Genomic DNA, 23,170 nt, shown 5'->3' with positions numbered 1-23,170 from the left:
TGCATGATTTGAAATTAGGCGCGGTTGTTTTTGCATTAAAGACTTGGAGGCACTACTTATATGGGGTCAAAAGTATTATATATACCGACCACAAAAGTCTTCAACACATATTTAATCAGAAACAACTGAATATGAGGCAGCGTAGGTGGATTGAATTGTTGAATGATTACGACTTTGAGATTCGTTACCACCCGGGGAAGGCAAATGTGGTAGCTGACGCCTTGAGCAGGAAGGACAGAGAACCCATTCGAGTAAAATCTATGAATATAATAATTCATAATAACCTTACTACTCAAATAAAGGAGGCGCAACAAGGAGTTTTAAAAGAGGGAAATTTAAAGGATGAAATACCCAAAGGATCGGAGAAGCATCTTAATATTCGAGAAGACGGAACCCGGTATAGGGCTGAAAGGATTTAGGTACCAAAATTTGGAGATATGAGAGAAATGGTACTTAGAGAAGCTCATAAAACCAGATACTCAATACATCCTGGAACGGGGAAGATGTACAAGGATCTCAAGAAACATTTTTGGTGGCCGGGTATGAAAGCCGATGTTGCTAAATACGTAGGAGAATGTTTGACGTGTTCTAAGGTCAAAGCTGAGCATCAGAAACCATCAGGTCTACTTCAACAACCCAAAATCCCGGAATGGAAATGGGAAAACATTACCATGGATTTCATTACTAAATTGCCAAGGACTGCAAGTGGTTTTGATATTATTTGGGTAATAGTTGATCGTCTCACCAAATCAGCACATTTCCTGCCAATAAGAGAAGATGACAAGATGGAGAAGTTAGCACGACTGTATTTAAAGGAAGTCGTCTCTAGACATGGAATACCAATCTCTATTATCTCTGATAGGGATGGCAGATTTATTTCAAGATTCTGGCAGACATTACAGCAAGCATTAGGAACTCGTCTAGACATGAGTACTGCCTATCATCCACAAACTGATGGGCAGAGCAAAAGGACGATACAAACGCTTGAAGACATGCTACGAGCATGTGTTATTGATTTCGGAAACAGTTGGGATCGACTTCTACCGTTAGCAGAATTTTCCTACAACAACAGCTACCATTCAAGCATTGAGATGGCGCCGTTTGAAGCACTTTATGGTAGAAAGTGCAGGTCTCCGATTTGTTGGAGTGAAGTGGGGGATAGAGAGATTACGAGTCCGGAGATTATACAAGAAACTACCGAGAAGATCATCCAAATTCAACAACGGTTGAAAACCGCCCAAAGTCGATAAAAGAGCTACGCTGACATTAAAAGAAAAGATATAGAATTTGAAATTGGAGAGATGGTCATGCTTAAAGTTGCACCTTGGAAAGGCGTTGTTCGATTTGGTAAACGAGGGAAATTAAATCCAAGGTATATTGGACCATTCAAGATTATTGATCGTGTCGGACCAGTAGCTTACCGACTTGAGTTACCTCAACAACTCGCGGCTGTACATAACACTTTCCACGTCTCGAATTTGAAGAAATGTTTTGCTAAAGAAGATCTCACTATTCCGTTAGATGAAATCCAAATCAACGAAAAACTTCAATTCATCGAAGAACCCGTCGAAATAATGGATCGTGAGGTTAAAAGACTTAAGCAAAACAAGATACCAATTGTTAAGGTTCGATGGAATGCTCGTAGAGGACCCGAGTTCACCTGGGAGCGTGAAGATCAGATGAAGAAGAAATACCCGCATCTACTTCCAGAAGATTCGTCAACACCTTCAACAGCTTAAAATTTCGGGACGAAATTTATTTAACGGGTAGGTACTGTAGTGACCCGAACTTTTCCATGTTTATATATATTAATTTAGATTGATATTTACATAATTAAATGTTTCCAACATGTTAAGCAATCAAACTTGTTAAGACTTGATTAATTGAAATAGGTTTCATATAGACAATTGACCACCCAAGTTGACCGGTGATTCACGAACGTTAAAACTTGTAAAAACTATACGATGACATATATATGGTTATATATATAGTTAACATTATTTTATTATAAGTATGTATCTCATTAGGTATTTTAACAATGAGTTATATACATAAAAATGAGACTATTAATTTAAGAAACTCGAAAACGATATATATAACGATTATCGTTATAACAACGTCTTACTAGGTACATATGAATCATATTAGGATATTGATACACTTGGTTAATTATGTTAAATGATAAGTAAATATATTATTAAGTGTATTAACAATGAAATACATATGTAAAAATAAGACTACTAACTTAATGATTTCGAAACGAGACATATATGTAACGATTATCGTTGTAACGACATTTAACTGTATATACATCATACTAAGATATATTATATATCATAATATCATGATAATATAACAATTTAACATCTCATTTGTTATAATAAACAATGGGTTAACAACATTCAACAAGATCGTTAACCTAAAGGTTTCAAAACAACATTTACATGTAACGACTAACGATGACTTAACGACTCAGTTAAAATGTATATACATGTAGTGTTTTAATATGTATTCATACACTTTTGAAAGACTTCAAGACACTTATCAAAATACTTCTACTTAACAAAAATGCTTACAATTACATCCTCGTTCAGTTTCATCAACAATTCTACTCGTATACACCCGTATTCGTACTCGTACAATACACAGCTTTTAGATGTATGTACTATTGGTATATACACTCCAATGATCAGCTCTTAGCAGCCCATGTGAGTCACCTAACACATGTGGGAACCATCATTTGGCAACTAGCATGAAATATCTCATAAAATTACAAAAATATGAGTAATCATTCATGACTTATTTACATGAAAACAAAATTACATATCCTTTATATCTAATCCATACACCAACGACCAAAAACACCTACAAACACTTTCATTCTTCAATTTTCTTCATCTAATTGATCTCTCTCAAGTTCTATCTTCAAGTTCTAAGTGTTCTTCATAAATTCTACAAGTTCTAGTTACATAAAATCAAGAATACTTTCAAGTTTGCTAGCTCACTTCCAATCTTGTAAGGTGATCATCCAACCTCAAGAAATCTTTGTTTCTTACAGTAGGTTATCATTCTAATACAAGGTAATAATCATATTCAAACTTTGGTTCAATTTCTATAACTATAACAATCTTATTTCAAGTGATGATCTTACTTGAACTTGTTTTCGTGTCATGATTCTGCTTCAAGAACTTCGAGCCATCCAAGGATCCGTTGAAGCTAGATCCATTTTTCTCTTTTCCAGTAGGTTTATCCAAGGAACTTAAGGTAGTAATGATGTTCATAACATCATTCGATTCATACATATAAAGTTATCTTATTCGAAGATTTAAACTTGTAATCACTAGAACATAGTTTAGTTAATTCTAAACTTGTTTGCAAACAAAAGTTAATCCTTATAACTTGACTTTTAAAATCAACTAAACACATGTTCTATATATATATGATATGCTAACTTAATGATTTAAAACCTGGAAACACGAAAAACACCGTAAAACCGGATTTACGCCGTCGTAGTAACACCGCGGGCTGTTTTGGGTTAGGTAATTAAAAAAACTATGATAAACTTTGATTTAAAAGTTGTTATTTTGAGAAAATGATTTTTATTATGAACATGAAACTATATCCAAAAATTATGGTTAAACTCAAAGTGGAAGTATGTTTTCTAAAATGGTCATCTAGACGTCGTTCTTTCGACTGAAATGACTACCTTTACAAAAACGACTTGTAACTTATTTTTCTGACTATAAACCTATACTTTTTCTGTTTAGATTCATAAAATAGAGTTCAATATGAAACCATAGCAATTTGATTCACTCAAAACGGATTTAAAATGAAGAAGTTATGGGTAAAACAAGATTGGATAATTTTTCTCATTTTAGCTACGTGAAAATTGGTAACAAATCTATTCCAACCATAACTTAATCAACTTGTATTGTATATTATGTAATCTTGAGATACCATAGACACGTATACAATGTTTCGACCTATCATGTCGACACATCTATATATATTTCGGAACAACCATAGACACTCTATATGTGAATGTTGGAGTTAGCTATACAGGGTTGAGGTTGATTCCAAAATATATATAGTTTGAGTTGTGATCAATACTGAGATACGTATACACTGGGTCGTGGATTGATTCAAGATAATATTTATCGATTTATTTCTGTACATCTAACTGTGGACAACTAGTTGTAGGTTACTAAAGAGGACAGCTGACTTAATAAACTTAAAACATCAAAATATATTAAAAGTGTTGTAAATATATTTTGAACATACTTTGATATATATGTATATATTGTTATAGGTTCGTGAATCAACCAGTGGCCAAGTCTTACTTCTCGACGAAGTAAAAATCTGTGAAAGTGAGTTATAGTCCCACTTTTAAAATCTAATATTTTTGGGATGAGAATACATGCAGGTTTTATAAATGATTTACAAAATAGACACAAGTACGTGAAACTACATTCTATGGTTGAATTATCGAAATCGAATATGCCCCTTTTTATTAAGTCTGGTAATCTAAGAATTAGGGAACAGACACCCTAATTGACGCGAATCCTAAAGATAGATCTATTGGGCCTAACAAACCCCATCCAAAGTACCGGATGCTTTAGTACTTCGAAATTTATATCATATCCGAAGGGTGTCCCGGAATGATGGGGATATTCTTATATATGCATCTTGTTAATGTCGGTTACCAGGTGTTCATCATATGAATGATTTTTATCTCTATGTATGGGATGTGTATTGAAATATGAAATCTTGTGGTCTATTGTTACGATTTGATATATATAGGTTAAACCTATAACTCACCAACATTTTTTGTTGACGTTTAAAGCATGTTTATTCTCAGGTGAATACTAAGAGCTTCCGCTGTTGCATACTAAAATAAGGACAAGATTTGGAGTCCATGTTTGTATGATATTGTGTAAAAACTGCATTCAAGAAACTGATTTCGATGTAACATATTTGTATTTTAAACCATTATGTAATGGTCGTGTGTAAACAGGATATTTTAGATTATCATTATTTGATAATCTACGTAAAGCTTTTTAAACCTTTATTTATGAAATAAAGGTTATGGTTTGTTTTAAAAATGAATGCAGTCTTTGAAAAACGTCTCATATAGAGGTCAAAACCTCGCAACGAAATCAATTAATATGGAACGTTTTTAATCAATAAGAACGGGACATTTCATCAACCCTCTCCCAATATTGCGCTCAATTGCCATGTTTATAAAATGATTTATGATTTATGTAAACATCGCTCGTATAACAACTAACAAATTCTAGGTAGTTAACTAAAAGTGGTTGATTTTTAGTTAATATAAACTGTTTTTTAAACGGTAAACACAAACCCTTTTTATCTAAGACATGACTCGAACTCACCTCGAGCTGATAAGCCATTTGATATCAAAGCTTGACGAGTTTTGATAGAAGTTGACGATTAAAGAACTTATATACTCTTAAACAAGTAACTTTATCAGCGAATTAGATTTAACAAACTTGATGAAAATAAAAGATAAAAGACATACTCCGTAATTAATAATAAATGGAATATTACATTACAATTTACTTAAAAATATAAGAGAAAATCTACAATTACATAAATTATACATAAAAACAATTTTACATGCTGACATGTCAAGTTGACTTGGCATCACACCTCATCTCACTAACATAACCCAACCCACTAACCTAACCAACCCACTAACTAAACTTAAATTAAATACTCCGTAAAATATTAGTATACATCAATAACCGTAATATTATAATTAATTTGTATCTGTCTCTCTATTCCTTAATGTAAACAGACAGACCCCAATTAAAATCATATGCTCTCAACTCTATTGCAAACCTTCTTCACATAGAAAACCATCTAAATATATGAATAAATTAGGGACTGCATCCAGAAAATACTTCTTATTTTTACCTTTACCCAACACAGATTCAACATAAATCCTTTACAAATGACTGAATCAAAAGGACTATTTTTAAGAATTGCAACTCTTAGTTTGTGTTTAGTGGGTCTATTGTTGGTGGGAATATCTCCTTTAACATGTTTGACTGTTTCAACACTTAAACCATAATACATTAGCAAACATGTTCGATATGTACAGTTTTAGGAGGATACAATCACCAAACAAAATATAACATTAATAAGAGAGGACATAAATTAATAAGAGAGGACATAAATTAATAAGAGAGCACATAAATTTAGTTCGTAAGTATAATGATATGCACTATACTACAAAAAATTTGAAACTCAAATAATAGCAATTCAAATTAATAAGAGAGGACATAAATTTCCGGCACAAAAATGTGTCCTGTCGTTTACTCGTAAATCACAAAACAACGGCTACGGAGAGAAAAATTGAGATGTGTTTGGATGAATAAATGTCATATTTGGACCATTAAAGGCTGCACTTGGATGGTTTACTTGTGATGATTGCTGCATTTGGATGCTTAAATGATGTTGTTGTGGTGATAGTTGGGGAAGCATAAGATTGGCAACCGAAGGATATTGTGATTGTTGCATCGAATAACCCGGAATAAATCCACTAAGGTCTAGGGGAAAGTTAGCATAGCTTGTATGGGTATATTCAAATGGAACATGGAAGGCAATTTGATTACCCTGCAATCAAAATTATACACAAGAGTTTATACCATGGTTGTATAATCATGTGTTTGCAGTAATATATCACAATATAATATTGAATTTTATAGTCCAAGAACACATAACATACATATGAATGTACCTGTCTGCTGATCTCTTTTTCATTCCCCTACAATAAAAAGAATGCATGTGAATAGGTATAGTCAAACAAATAAAAAATTACATGACTTATATAAACATATATCAAAACGAACACTTGCCTCTTTATTATTCATTGAACGTTTCCTCACTAATTCGTTATCATTAGCTCCACAAGCACCTTCTCTATGATCAGAATCTTGCATATTCTGAGATTGCAATCGAACATATGATGAAAATGTAAAGCATATACTCGGATTTTAAGTGAATTGCATAAGTTAATTAAAATACCTTCTTCTTTTTTCTGCATTTTGATAATGATTTTCTCAGAATTAGACTTGAGCCTATTATTTGGAGGACGACATTTTCCCCGCAACGCCAAAGGATCACGAATCTTAACGTTATCCTTGATACAAGGACTTGAATCTTGTGTACACACAACGGTACCACAACTACTTTTTCCATCCGAAACTTCCCTCTTTAATTCGTTGACTTTGTTAAGTACAAGACTACACTTTTCTTCAAACTCGGATGCTATGTCCGCCACTTCAGCGAAAGCAGTACACATTTTATTATAACGATTCCCAACTTTCGAACCATCCCAATCACTATAACTTACTTTAACCTTAGTATGCCTTCGTTTAGCATCTTTCCTCCATCTATCTTCGTTTAGCATCGCTCCGAAACTCTTTAAGCTTAGCATTTGTAAAAAAACGTTTTGTTTGTTCTTCCATGGCATAACGGGTGACTGGTGGATACCATGAATTGTAAGAATTGAAATCTTCTATGTTTTCTTTTTCAACCCTATGCCTTAATGCATTTTCGTACTGCCTCTACAAATTGCTTTTAGGTAGTTTTTTTGTTTACATATTTATCAAAAAAAGAATTTATGCTCTCACTTCGTTGTGTAGTAGAGATATCCGCCCAAAAAATATCTTTCACAAAACAAGGTACCCAACGGCGTCTTTCAGTATACAAATCATTCAACCACTTATTCTTTTTTAGTTGGTATTTTTCTACCATTTGAATCCATGCGCTTTTAAATTCACTTGAGGTAAAAGAATCATACACAGCTTTTTTTAGCTTGAAATTTATTGATTTATATCTCTTATGCTTACCAAACTTTTCGGGTATTTTTCTCATTATATGCCACAAACACCACCTGCAAGTATTATGCTGTTATGGAATGGTTTCGCAAATTAATCTCTATACAAACAAACATAAAATCAAAACTAAAAAAAATATACATGCGACGCGCCATAGGAAATACAATCTCAATTGCTTTTTTCATTGCTTGGTCTTGATCTGTTATGATGGCTGCAGGAGCACGTCCAGACATGCACGTAAGCCATGTTTTAAAGAGCCATGTAAATGTCTTAGTATCTTAATTAGAAATCAAGCCACAATCAAGCAAGATTGACTGACCATGATGATTTTGTGATGACCCGGAAATTTCTGACCAAATTTAAACTTAATCTTTAACGTTTCCGACACGATAAGCAAAGTCTATGAAGTTGAATCTCAACATTTTAAACTATTCAAATACCCTTAGATTGTTCTCAAAGATTCGCGAACCATAATATGTAAATAGATACATATATATAATATAACTTGAAAACGTAACAAAGTTTTAATTGCATGATACCGTACATTAAACTTATTGGTTTATATATCTATTTGAATATATATGATTTCAAGTTATTTAGTAAACGATAGTAACATTCATTTATTGATTCGATTGATATTTAGATAAGTTAACTAAAGCGTTTAAGATGAACCAGTAAAACACTAATTTGCTACAGTGTTTTCTAATTGCCACATTACTCAAAATGCTACAGTGTTTTCGAAAATCACTATTTGCTACAGTGAAATTGCTACAGTAAAAATTGACTTTGCTACAGTAAAACACTATTTTAGAATGTATTTTAACAACTAACGAGACGATGATTTATAGAAGTAAATGACCAAAATACTCAAATGTATAAGTTATACCTCAAGTGGTATAGTTTATGGATGATTTAAGGCTATATTTTAACAAAGGTACGAGTCACGAAATGTAAAATGGAAGTTTTCTCAGCGTACGAAAGGACATTTGAGAAACCGGAACCGGGACATAAGTCGAGTGATGACGTACGACTTATCGGAACAAGAATTACAAATCAACTATGCATGTGAATTTAATATAATATATAATTAATTATTTAAATTATATATATTATATAATTATTTATTATGTCGACAAACAAAAATACAAAATTTTGTGAGCTGTAAAAGTGGGCCATGCGATCGCATGGCCATTGTGCCTCAGACCCATGCGATCGCATGGGAAGGCTGGGCAGGCAACATCTATAAATTCAGTCGATTTCTGTTTTTCTATCCATCTATCTCGCATCTATCTCTCTATATATATTATATTTATATTTATTATTATTATTATTATTATTATTATTATTATTATTATTATTATTATTATTATTATTATTATTATTATTATTATTATTATTATTAAGATTAATATTATTATTAATCTTAAATATTATTATTAGTATTACTTTTAGTAATATTATTACATAAAATATTACGACGGAGTACTGTCCAAGTAATTTTCAAAACAAGTTTCCGAGCAAGCTAGAGCTAAGGAAAATATGGGTTATTGCCAAGGAGGTTATGGGTAATATTCGGGGGTATTTTTGTGAATCAAACCTAGTGCTTATTATCTCCGATGCGTCTACGTGCTTTCCTGCAATATTGTATATCAATATTAACTGTGAGTTTCATTTGATTCCCTTTTACTCTTTACATTTTTGGGCTGAGAATACATGCACTGTTTTAATAACCGTTTTACAATATTTATATGCGTGAGTTTCATATGATCCCTTTTTCTCTTTACATTTTTGGGCTGAGAATACATGCGCAGTTTTATAAACTGTTTTACTAAATGGATACAAATACTAAAACTGATTTTGTGTGAGTTTCATATGATCCCTTTTACTCAATATATTTTTGGGCTGAGAATATATGCGACTGTTTATAAATACTGAAAATACTAGATTTATATGCGTGAGTTTCATTTGCTCCCTTTTTAAATACTTTAAATATTTTTGAGCTGAGAATACATGCAATTTATTTTAAACGCAATGGATACAAGTACATACTAAATTCTACACCGAGTTTGAACCGAAAATCCCTTAGCTTTGGTAACTAGTAACTGCCAGTTATAAGAACTGGTGGGCGCGAGTAGTTATATATGGATCCATAGGGCTTGACATCCCCGTCCGAGCTAGAGCACTAGCCTTTTAACGGACGTATGCTATTTGAGAAGCGTACACGTTGGTTTGCGTGCATTATTAAGATGATTATACAAAGGGTACGAATTATATATACGTTAAGTTTAGTTACCAGGGTGCTCAAAAATTTTGTAGAATATTTTGATAAACGTTTCTGGATGAAACAACTGAAATCTTGTGGTCCACCTTTTATTTAAAACATATTGATAAACGTTTTGAATGAAACAACTGAAATCTTGTGGTCCACCTTTTATTTAAAACATATTGATAAACGTTTTGAATGAAACAACTGAACTTTTGTAATCCACATTGATATACGGATTATGTGTAATATTAAAACTATGAACTCACCAACCTTTGTGTTGACACTTGAAGCATGTTTATTCTCAGGTTTCTAGAAGTCTTCCGCTGTTTGCTGATACGTGATACAAGTTATGTGCTTGGAGTCATACATGCTATATATAAGAAACTTGCATTCACCAAACCATTACCATGTACCTTATTTTGACTGTATTGTCAACAGATGTATTATTGTAAACCATTTAAATGGTGATTGTCTATACGTAGGAATCATCAGATGTTAAAAACCTAGAATTTATATATTCATTTATGAAATACCTTTTCAAACGAATGCAATGTTACAAAACGTATCACATAGAGGTCAAATACCTCGCAATGAAATCAATGAATGACGTGTTCGTCCATATGGATTTGGACCGATCGTCACAGATTTACACCTACAAAAGGAGCCATTGGCATCTCATACTTATTAGTCAGATAAGTTGTATCGAAAGTCACAACATCCCCAAATTCTTCATAAGCTGCCCTACACCTTCCATCTGCCAAAAACAAACTTTTTAATCGATTTTCATCATCCAATTCCCATGCATAAAAAAAATTAGGATCTGTAGATTGAACTTTCATGAAATAACTTTGAATTGCTTCGACATCCCCTTCCCCAAACTTTAAGCGTTTAACTTTATCAATATAATTGCGACAATCTTTTTCTGTGAATGCTATATTTTCATATCCTCTGTAGCGACCCGACAAAATCGTCATTGACGGCGTCATTAACTGAGGTCCCGTTACGTGATCATAGTCCCTATATGAGACGCGTTTGACCAAAATTATGTCGCATTCATTTGAAACGTACAAGACTTGCAAGTTGTTTACAAACGGTTCGACAACAAGTATAAGTTTACAAAAGTTGGAAAGTATAAATGAAATAACTTGCGACATAATAAGTTGAAAATCACGGTTGCTATATGTAAGACCCAAATATTTCATAGTACATATGTGTGAATAAGTGATTCAAGTTGTGGGGTTTACATTGTATATAATTAAAAGGCAAAAGAAGCTGAACTGGGCATTTGGCGCGCCGCGCGGCCTTATGGCGCACCGCGCCATTACGGGCTGACAGATTCCTTTTTCTTATTAAATTAGATATTTTAAGGGCATTTTGGTAAAACCACTTAAGGTCCGACTTTAAGGTTTGGATCAGTTGTTTGGAGTGACATTTACTCTATATTCACCCACCTTATCATCTTCCAATCAATTCTAGAGAGAGATTTAGATTCTAGAGTGAGAGAGCTCAAATTAAGGAAGAAGAAACTCGAATCGGGTCAAAGTGCAAGCACTAAAGTTGTTCATCTCCTCATTTACTACGTTTTGATAGTTGTGGTAAGCCCTAAACCTAATTTCCTTGTTTTAATTGTTTAAGAGTTAGGGTTTGTGTAGGTAATGAACACTAAGACCCATTTGTTAGTGAATTTGGGTGTTTTGGGTGAAATTGGGTTATGTTGACTCAAAGATGACTAACTAGGGTTTTTCAAGCATTAATTGTTGTTAATAAACCTTAATTAGTTAGTAAATTGCTAGAACACCAATATTTATGTAAATGGATGTTAAGTGGGTCAGTGGATGACCCGAAATGGGTGTGTTAACCCTAAACGGGCTAAACGGGTCAAAATGGACCTAAGTTGGTTAATGTTTGCGTTTAGTGCATAAACCTTGTTCTAAAATGTGTTTTGAACCTATCTTGGCAAATGATTAGGGTTTTGGTGCGAGATGACCCAATATTAGGGTTAGGTGTCCAAATGGGTCAAAATGACCTAGAAATGGTGAGTGTTGCGAGTTTGACCAACTTGAACAAATGATTGATTATATATACTTTGTAATAGGTGCATTACCTTGAAGTTTCAAGCTTGGTTTATTGATTCACCGAAGGCGAAAGGTGAGTGGAATAATTATATGCGTAGATATATAATGTATTTATTTGTAGTAGCGTGAGATGTGAAGTGCCGAAGTGTTAAGACACCATGTTTCACGTGACGAGTGAAGCACCGAGGTGTTAAGGTGCCACTCTAGGTAATTGATGGGTGAAGCATCGAGGTGTTAAGATGCCACTCGGGGTGAAGCATCGAGGTGTTAAGATGCCACCTAGGAGTGTAGTGTCGAGGTGTTAAGACACCACTCCGTAACTTAATGAGTGAAGCATCGAGGTGTTAAGATGCCACTCGGGGTGAAGTACCGAGGTGTTAAGGTGTCACCCTAGGGGTTAGTGATACGAGGTGTTAAGTACCCTAACAGATTGTATGAACACCGGTGGCGTTTTCGCGAGCGCCATTCCCTTGTACGATTGGTTAACCATGGTTATTTGCATTGTAAGTGTAAGCATAATATATTATTCGAATTATATTATATGCGTTGCTATGCTAGCTTGTGGTATTGGAGATTTATAGCTTGTATTCGAGATTATAAGCTAATTGTGTTGCTAGCATGTATGCGGTGTTTGAGTAAGTGATTTGCAAGTAGGTATATTATATATGTATGTGTATAATTATTGCATTCACTAAGCGTTAACTTCCCCTCTCGTTGTTTACCATTTTATAGGTTCCGGCGTGGATAAGGGTAAGGGCATACGGTTGGATTAGAGATCCCGCTTGTTGGGGGACGCCTTTTGGATGTGTTAGCTTTTGGAGTTTGACCATGACTTGGGTAGTTTAATCCCAAACACCATGCTCATTGCGTCGTTTGGTACTTAAACTTTTTGATGGTCGAAACTCATATTTTGTATTAAACTCGTAAAACGGTCGATGTGGGCCCCGCTTCGTAAAACTCATTTTATTAATGGAATGTGTTAGTTTTACATATTTGAATATGTTGTTAAAAGCGTTTTGTCTAATTATGTCGGGAAGTGGCCGATCTTTTTCGCGTTTCATGACTTTTGGGACAGGCCAGTTTGGCGCGCCGCGCCATATGCTCTTCCAGCAAAAAAAAAAATTTGTTATTTTTACGCGGGTTGTTCATGGTTTGGTTTGGGTTGTTACACTATAAATAGCGTAAATATGTATGCTTTAAGTTTGAATCCAAAAGTGCTATCCCTAGCGTAAGCATGTATGCTTGACTCCAAGAAAGTAATCAAAGTGCGGAAACATGTATCAAGTAGCCAAATATGAACCTGAGAAACATATAGAAAACTGTCAACGAAAAACGTTGGTGAAATCATAGATGTAGTAAAAAACGTTATTTTTGAACCACGAGATTTAGTATTCCTATAAAATTGATCATCCAAATAGTTTGCATTCCAAAATAAGTTCGCGAGCACCCAAGTATCAAGGCCTAACTTTCCTTCCATAGAACCCTATCACAATAGTGTTAGAACATACACTGTTTCTCGAAAATATATTTCATCCGAAGTAACGGTAGCGAACCGTCCGAATGAGGGTTTGTCAAACCCATATGGCCATACAACATAAGTTCCCACTTACACTCGGCAAGTGTAACTAATGATAATCGAATTGAGGATTTTTGTTCAAACTCGCTGTGGAATGTTTGTTTCATCAGACTTGTGTTCAAAACATAAAAGTAAGTTGTACAAGATGTAACAAGGTATATCTTTCTCAGCCCACGATTTAAAAGTATAAAAGTTGTTGAAAAGGTGGGACTATGATCTCACCGTAGTAGCACGCCAAAGTATTTGAAATTAAACGTTGTGCAATGAAAGTTGTTTAGTCTTGACCTAAACAAATAAGTTGTATCAATTAACCGGTTACGACACAAGGTCGGGTGAAATGTGTTCAATTAGTCCTATGGCTCGTTACGACTCGAATATATAGCATGTGAATCACGTTGTCAAGTTTCATGCAACATATAAGTATAAAAGCACGTTAGAACGATTGCATAAGTGTTTGGTTAAGTTTGACTAAAAGTCAAACTTGGTCAAAGTCAAAGTCAACGGGGTCGGGTCGGGTATCCGACAATTTTTCTATGAAATATAAGCATATATAAGTATGTTGGCCAAGTTTCATGTTAATCGGAGGTGCGTAGCATAGTTAGAATTAAACGTAAATGAGACTTTTTGGACAACAGGCAAATGACGCTCCGCTCAGATAAGTGGCGCGCCGCTCCGTTTCAAGGAAAAGCCTCGGTGCCATTTTGTAGGCATTCAGCGCTCCGCTCAGAAATCGGCTCGCCGCTCTGTATGCCTGACAGAAATTCTGGGCTGTTTTCATGTGTAGGCTCGAACCAAATTTCAAACAAACATAACTTATGAACCGTAAACATTCAAAACACGTATCTTATATCGTTGGAAAGGTAATTTAAAAAGGAATACAACTAAACACATTTCATTAAACAAATTCAACATTTACGATAACCGAAATCTCGCCGAAAGATCATTATTTAACGTTTCAAGCTCAAAAATGCGAATGGTGATTCGGGAATCCAATTTACACATACGATATGCCGTTTTGAAGGTAATGAAACATACAATACAACTAAACACTTACTAACAACATTTCATAGCATTCAATGCATCAAAAGTGTGTTTTAAAGTTCATCAAACCCTAACCAAAATCATGAATTCAACCATTTTGCAAATGAAGCTTTTCTAAATCAACCAACACATCAAATTGAAGCTAATGATGCTAGTAACATATTTAATACATGAACTTTAACATTTAAACAACATTTAATCACTCAAAACTCAAGATTAAACAAACCCAGTTCAAGTTCATGCTAGTTTATGCAAAACAACAAGATCGAGCAAATAAATCATATATTCATGCTAGACACGAGCCATAGACACTAATTAACATCATTTCAAGTCAAAAACATCAAGAACAAGAAATCTAGTGATTTTAGAAAGTTACCCAAAATGGATGAAATTGGTATCAAGTTGTAGAGGATGAAGAGAGGATTCCAAATATGTAGTCAGATTTGTTATGAGCTTCCTAGATGTGAAATGGATGATGAATTCTTGTTTGAGTGTTTGAGAGAAAAAGAGGAAGTAAGAAAGAAAGAAAGAGATGAATGAATGAGTGGAGGTGGTGAGGTGGTTGACTAGTCAACTACTAGCCACCTCTTTGGTCAAGTGGCAAAACTAGTCCCTCGATTTCGGATGCGGGTGCGTGAATTAACCAAACGAATATTTTAAATCGCTAGAGTAACCGAGAGATGTTATAATCAAATAACGGAAATATTAAGAACATTAGTTAATGAAAGACACGAATTTAGATAACAAAAGATATTATCTAAAAAAAAGAGTGTTAAAAATAAATTTAACGGAAAAACGCGGGATGTTACATTACCTACACCTTAAAAGAAATTTCGTCCCGAAATTTAGTTGGAAGTAGTAGTTGTTGTTTCTTCTTCGAAACCTTGCGTTGCAAATTCTACTAATAAGTGAAGGTACTTCCTCGGGCATTTCAACGAACTTCGACAGTCGGGATTTTACGTTGTTTAAAAGTTTAGTTTAACGATCTATAATTTCAACCGCTTCTCCTAGGAAGTGGAGTTCGTCATCGATAGTAAGTTCATCAAAGGGAATAACAAGTTCTTGCTCGGCAAGACACTTTTTCAAGTTCGACACATGGAAAGTAGGATGAACGGAGCTCAAATGAGTCGGAAAATTTAAACGACAAGCAATGGGTCCAAAACGCCCCAAGATTTCAAAAGGGTTAAAAATATCGCGGATTTAGCTTTCTACATTTCCCGAAACGGATTACACCTTTTCAAGGTGCGACTTTTAACATTTCGCGGTCACCCACGTGGAATTCGAGAGGTTTACGTCTAACATCGACATAGCTCTTTTGGCGACTTTGGGCCGTCTTGAGTCTTTCTTGGATTTGAACGATCTTAACGGTTACTTCATGAATGAGTTCAGGTCCGGTGGTTTGCTTGTCACCTACTTCGGTTCAACAATTAAGAAAACGTCAATTGCGGCTATATGAGTTCTCGAAAGGTGTGGCGTTAATACTCGAATGAAAATTATTGTAGTAAGAGAATTCGAGTAAGGATAAAATACAAGTTCGTATTATGGTTTCCAAGGTTCGAATCGTACATTTGCTTTGTTCGTCAGTTTGTGGGTGATACGCGGTACCCATGTCTAAGCGTGGTCCCAAGGCTTCTTGTAAGGCACTCCAAAAATCTAGAAGTGAAACCAGAATCTCGATCCGAGACGAGGTACATCTCTTTAAGATATATTTGAACAAGTTTTCGTTTCTCAAGAAATTCGCGCCGCGAAAGATTTATCGGTTTCCGAAAACGTTCGTTAGGACTATTCACCCTCGTGACAAATACTAGTATAACGTGAAGAGTCTCTCTCTCCATTGAGAATTTAGAATAAAATATTTCCTTAAACGGAAGTACGAGTGTAATGCGGGAGAAGTTTCCGTCTCGATGTGAGCATAACAAGCATAATGTAGTTCGACGATAAAACTGTACGAAAACAAGATAGTATACACGTGTATCATATGTTTGAAGTCGAAAGAATTTGTCATTCATTCGGAAGCATAAATATGGTTCGATAATAATCGACGATGTGTCCCGGGTATGGTTGTTATCAGTATTCTCGGAGTTGTCGGATGTTCAAACAAGAAAAATGAAGTCATGTACATGGCACATGGTGGTGGTTAGGTTGATCGAGTCCAACCACCATCACGTGTCATTAGAACTTTGGTATGACTTACTATAATATAACCACGTTGATCGAGTGTCGTTATATTATACTAACTCGTACCTCCATTCCCACATCACCCCATAGATTCAAGTTTGTGTAATCGTGAAGATTTAAAATGAACAAAGTGTAACGACGTGTCTACCGTGACTCATATTGAATAGAAAGAATTAGTGCTACTCTGAAGATGCGTTTCCCGAGGGAAGTGTATAAATGATTGTTTTCATCAATCGGTTCAAGTCAAACGATAATGTATTTTAGGTACGAAAAGAGTAACGAATTATGATAATGAGTAGTACGCAACCGTAGTGATAAGTAGTGACGACGATACTCACCTAGAGTAGCGATGGTAGTAACAAGAAGTGGTAGATAATAAGGAACACCGGTGTGACACTAATAGTAAGTTGAGACGATGGCGAAAAACAATCTGGGAGATCGAGTTCCCGAACGAGTGTGACTAATGAAGTCGTCGTCATCCTTACATGTATAAATCTTGAATTTACGTGTGTTACCCGAAAGTGGCAGAGTACGAGTTCGCATGACGAGAATTGGGTACAATTAGGAAGTTTACCTAAGTAGGATTCAAGTATAAATGCACAAGTAGTCAAGTAAGTGCTATCTATAGAAAATGCAAGTCAGAATGCAATAGTTAACTATCCGGTTGTAGTCTAGATTCACTAATGCGTCCTAACGACTCTGTCAGACACACTAATGCATATCCTAGTTCCCTACAACCAATGCTCTGATACCATCTGTAGCGACCCGACAAAATCGTCATTGATGGCGTCGTTAACTGAGGTCCCGTTACGTGGTCATAGTCCCTATATGAGACGCGTTTGACCAAAATTATGTCGCATTCATTTAAAACGTACAAGACTTGCAATTCGTTTACAAACGGTTCGACAACAAGTATAAGTTTACAAAAGTTGAAAAGTATAAATGAAATAACTTGCAACATAATAAGTTGAAAATCAAGGTTGCTATAAATAGCGTAAATATGTATGCTTTAAGTTTGAATCCAAAAGTGCTATCCCTAGCGTAAGCATGTATGCTTGACTCTAAGCAAGTAATCAAAGTGTGGAAACATGTATCAAGTAGCCAAATATGAACCTGAGAAATATATAGAAAACTGTCAACGAAAAACGTTGGTGAAATCATAGATGTAGTAAAAACGTTATTTTTGAACCACGAGATTTAGTATTCCTATAAAATTGATCATCCAAATAGTTTGCATTCCAAAATAAGTTCGCGAGCACCCAATTATCAAGGCTTAACTTTCCTTCCATAGAACCCATCACAATAGTGTTAGAACATACACTGTTTCTCAAAAATATATTTCATCCGAAGTGATGGTAGCGAACCGTCCGAATGAGGGTTTGTCAAACCCATATGGCCATAAAACATAAGTTCCCGCTTACACCCGGCAAGTGTAACTAGTGATAATCAAATTGAGGATTTTTGTTCAAACTCGCTGTGGAATGTTTGTTTCATCGGACTTGTGTTCAAAACATAAAAGTAAGTAGTACAAGATGTAACAAGGTATATGTTTCTCAGCCCACGATTTAAAAGTATAAAAGTTGTTGAAAAGGTAGGACTATGATCTCACCGTAGTAGCACGCCAAAGTATTTGAAATTAAACGTTGTGCAATGAAAGTTGTTTAGTCTTGACCTAAACAAATAAGTTGTATCAATTAACCGGTTACGACACAAGGTAGGGCGAAATGTGTTCAATTAGTCCTATGGCTCGTTACGACTCGAATATATAGCATGTGAATCACGTTGTCAAGTTTCATGCAAGATATAAGTATAAAAGCACGTTAGAACGATTGAATAAGTGTTTGGTTAAGTTTGACTAAAAGTCAAACTTGGTAAAAGTCAAAGTCAACGAGGTCGGGTCGGGTATCCGACAATTTTTCTATGAAAGATAAGCATATATAAGTATGTTGGCCAAGTTTCATGTTAATCGGAGGTGCGTAGCATAGTTAGAATTAAACTTAAATGAGACTTTTTGGACAACAGGCAAATGGCGCTCCGCTCAGATAAGTGGTGCGCCGCTCTGTTTCAAGGCAAAGCCTCAGTGCCATTTTGTAGGCATTCGGCGCTCCGCTCAGAAATCGGCGCGCCGCTCCGTATGCCTGACAGAAATTCTGGGCTGTTTTCATGTGTAGGCTCGAACCAAACTTTAAACAAACATAACTTATGAACCGTAAACATTCAAAACATGTATCTTATATTATTGGAAAGGTAATTTAACAAGGAATATAACTAAACACATTTCATTAAACAAATCCAACATTTACAATAACCGAAATCTCACCGAAAGATCATTATTTAACTTTTCAAGCTCAAAAATGCAAATGGTGATTCGGGAATCCAATTTACACATACTGTAACAGACTGAAACCCGGGCTAGTTGTAAGTTGTCTATTTTGCCCTTAAGGTTTATGCTTAGTCTTAAGTGCTTTTATTTTAATTATTTTATTAGTGTTTTATTATAATTGTGTTGTGACCAATTTGTGACAAGGGTCCCAGAACATGTTTGTTTATTTTATTTGGACCTCGTTTGGGTTACCTAATCTTGTACGAAAGATTTTAGATAACTGGTAAATACCCGTGTGTGATGGGGTATTAATTTTTAACACATAAGAGTGTAATATCTGGATGTTTTCATCCATTTCACCTAATTTCCCAAAAATAAGAACGTACCTAAACTTCATCCCTTCACAAACCCTAATTGAATCTAAGTCTTAAATTGGATGGTGAGGCTTTAAGGATTGATTCATATCATCCTTGTGATCATTTATCCAGGTTTGTTAGCTTGAATTCGTGCTTTAATTCATAGAAATTGGGTTTTGGGTGTAAATGGATTTTTGATGAATTTTGAGCTTGAATCTTCATATTATGTGTTTGTATATGTTAATTGATGTTAGAAATAGGTTGTATATATGTTTAGTAGCTTCCATGTGCTTAAAATTTGATCAAAATCGCTCAAAAATCGAGTTTTTGGGGAAAAAATCACGAAATCAGCGAATGTGTTCGAACCAGTTGCTACAGTATTTTGCTACAGTGCTCGAGTTACTACAGTGCCTGAGTTGCTACAGTGTCACTATTTGCTACAGTACCGAGTTGCTACAGTGTCACTATTTTCTACAGTGTTCGGTATTGCTACAGTATCACTATTTGCTACAGTGCCCGAGTTGCTACAGTGCCACTATTTGCTACAGTACCTTTTATGAAATTGAAACGGGCGTAACTTTCAAAACGTAACTCCGTTTTTGATGAATAAACTATCGTTAGAATCATAATAAAGAATACTTTTCAATGGTGAACTTTTAAGAAACTAGATCAAACTTTTTTTAGGCCGTAAAAGGAGTTTTAGTGTGTATGTCGTGTTTTGCACGCACATGTATGCCATTATTGAATGGAGTCATGATGTAGACTCATAAAATTATGAATATATGGTGTTATGACCTATTTAATCGTATGAAATGATTATATTATTTATTGGATATGTATATTAACTTTGTTTGCGTTGTTCTCAGGTTATAAGGACAAGGAGGAAGCTCAGAAATAATAACTGAGCAGTTGCTGGTAATTGGTGAGTGGGTCTATCTCCGGATAGAGTTTAAGTAGCATATCATGCTACTGTGGTTGACTCTTTTACCATGCATAGTGTAGAAATTACCATGTTAGAATAATATAGTATGCCTGATGTTGTATGTGATTTATGTGTACACTGTGTGAATGGCACCAGTCGGGCTTAGGGAGACTGGGGACTCGAGACCGTGCCTAGGAGAGGTTAGAGTCCGTATGAGGTCAACCGTGCCTAGGGGAGGTTGGGTCCATAGGCTACTGATTGTGGAGTATAGTGTGAATGATGCATCCCCTGCATCTGGATAACTATACTGTGAATTGAGTAGCAGGGACTATCGGTAGACTCAAGTCCGATCAGCTAGGAGTCGTGTGCTCGTACAAGCTGCCGATCCTCGTATTGCCTTATTGTATGCTAGTTGGTAGTAGCATGTGTTGTTGTTAGTATATAGCTTGTGTGCGACTTAAGCTATATCTGTTAGATAGATTCCATTCACTTAGCGGTGCACTAATCCCCCACATATTCTTCCCTTGCAGGTTTAGGTACTGCTAGTCGGGATGGGTGCTGTTGTAGAAGACAAGTTTGACAACCCAACTCTGATGTGGACTTTTGTATAAATCATGTTTTGTAATAACGTAACACCGTTGTGTAAACTTAAACTTAATTACTCAGATTAAGGTAATGACGCGACTTATAGGGTGTTTGCTAATAAAGTCTTCCGCTGTGTTTTAAAAAAAAATGGCCGGTGTTACAAGTTGGTATTAGAGCATAGTTTGGCAGCAAATACGTGCGCGTATTTTGTTCCCAAACCCTGAGGCAAGTCAAACATGTCTGTGGGAGTGGGGGCTAAGTGGACAATAGGATATACATGTGTTAGTTGTGATTGAACTAACTGTTATCCACTAAGTTTTTGTGTGAGATGTTTTGTAGCACAGGTATGGCTGATAGAAACGCAACTGGCCCCTCTAACCCCGGAACATTCAGAGCACCAGAAGAGGGTGTTGAGTCGGATGATGATCAGAGTAGTTACATCCTTCAGTTAGAAAGCAAGCTAAAAGAGGCTGAGGACAAAATTAATGAGCTTGAATTGGCGAGGCATTCTGGAAATGATGATACACCACCTGGATTCCCAACCGCGCAATCCCAAACGATACCTAATGTGCCCCAGAACCAGTTTCAGAATCAAATACCTAACCAATACTATATGCCACCGCAAAACACTTTTACTTACCAAAATCCCATGATGATGAACCCATACCAAATGCAAATGTTCCAACAACCTTACATGCAACCATCCAAAAGGTGTACTTATAAAAATTTTCGTGATTACAAACCCTCCGAGTTCTCTGGAAGTACTGATCCGACTGTAACTCTCAATTGGTTGTGAGAAGTTGAAAGGGTATTTGAAGCGTGTCAGTGTGAACCCGAGTTAAAGGTAACATATGCTAGTAGACTGTTGAAAGGTAGGGCTATGATTTGGTGGGATTCTTTGATTTCCAGTATACCGAAAGAGCAAGTGAGTATGATCACATGGGAGCAGTTTTATGGGAAGGTGTGTGAACAGTATTGTAATCCGTATGATATGAACCGAATCAAGACTGAGTTTCTTAAAATGAAGATGACACCTCAAATGACGATCGATGAGGTAGTAGAGAAGTTTATGGATAAATTGATGTTTGTACAACAATGGGTACCAGACGAAGCGTCTCGTATCCAGCATTTTGTTAATATCATTCTGCCTGAGTACAGAACTTTTGTTAGAACAGCTACATCATTGTCTCAAGCTGTTGTGATGGCTAAGATGGTAGAAAGTGATGTTCAGGCCACCAGAAACAGAATGTTTGGTAATGTGCTACAACAAGGTGGGCAAGTATCTGGTCAATCAAGATCTAAATCCAAGAAGTCTAGTGGGTTTAAATCGAAGGGTAAAAGTGGTCAGAGTAGTACTGGATCTGGATCAGGTAAAGGGAATTGGTGTCACACGTGTCGATCTTCTCACAGTGGTCAGTGTTCTGAGGCTACAAGAAGATGCTTAAAGTTTGGTGTTGTTGGGCATGAGTCTTCAGCATGCCCGTATCCGAATAGTGTGTGTTGGAGTTGTCATAAACCAGGGCATCGTGCAATTAGTTGTCCGTCGAAGAGTGGTAGTTCCGGGGCAGGGTCAGGAGCGCGTTCAGCATCAGCCGTAGGGTCAACTGCCTCGAGTGGGCAGAAGAGGAAGAACCCTTCAACAACAGAGGCTAGAGCTTTGCAGATGTCGGTTGAGAATGTTCTGGCAACCGACGAAGTAATCACCGGTATGTTTCTAATCAACTCAATACCTGCTCGCGTATTGTTTGATTGTGGTGCCAATAGGTGTTTTATGTCCCTAGATTTCTGTGCTAAGTTGAATTTACCAGCTAGTGTGTTACCCAAGCCGGTTAGTGTAGAAGTAGCCGATGGTAAGACCACACCCGTCACAACCTATGTGACTGGGGTTTGTATAGAGATCGAAGGGAAGTCTTTCCCGGTGACTTGTTTAGTGTTACCTATTCCAAGCTTTGATGTAGTACTAGGAATGGATTGGTTGAGCTC

At 35.7% G+C, this 23,170-nt stretch overlaps 1 pseudogene; it reads right to left on the bottom strand.

Annotated features, from left to right (window-relative positions):
- Positions 1–7,418: 7,418 nt before the first annotated feature.
- The window catches only part of LOC139889621 (protein FAR-RED IMPAIRED RESPONSE 1-like), a 42,655-nt pseudogene continuing 26,903 nt past the window's right edge, over positions 7,419–23,170 (bottom strand).

Source organism: Rutidosis leptorrhynchoides, chromosome 2, assembly GCF_046630445.1.
Source record: "Rutidosis leptorrhynchoides isolate AG116_Rl617_1_P2 chromosome 2, CSIRO_AGI_Rlap_v1, whole genome shotgun sequence".
Classification (NCBI taxonomy): domain Eukaryota; kingdom Viridiplantae; phylum Streptophyta; class Magnoliopsida; order Asterales; family Asteraceae; genus Rutidosis; species Rutidosis leptorrhynchoides.
The sequence above is the reverse complement of the archived record's forward strand: the minus strand, read 5'-3'. Positions and strand labels throughout refer to the sequence as shown.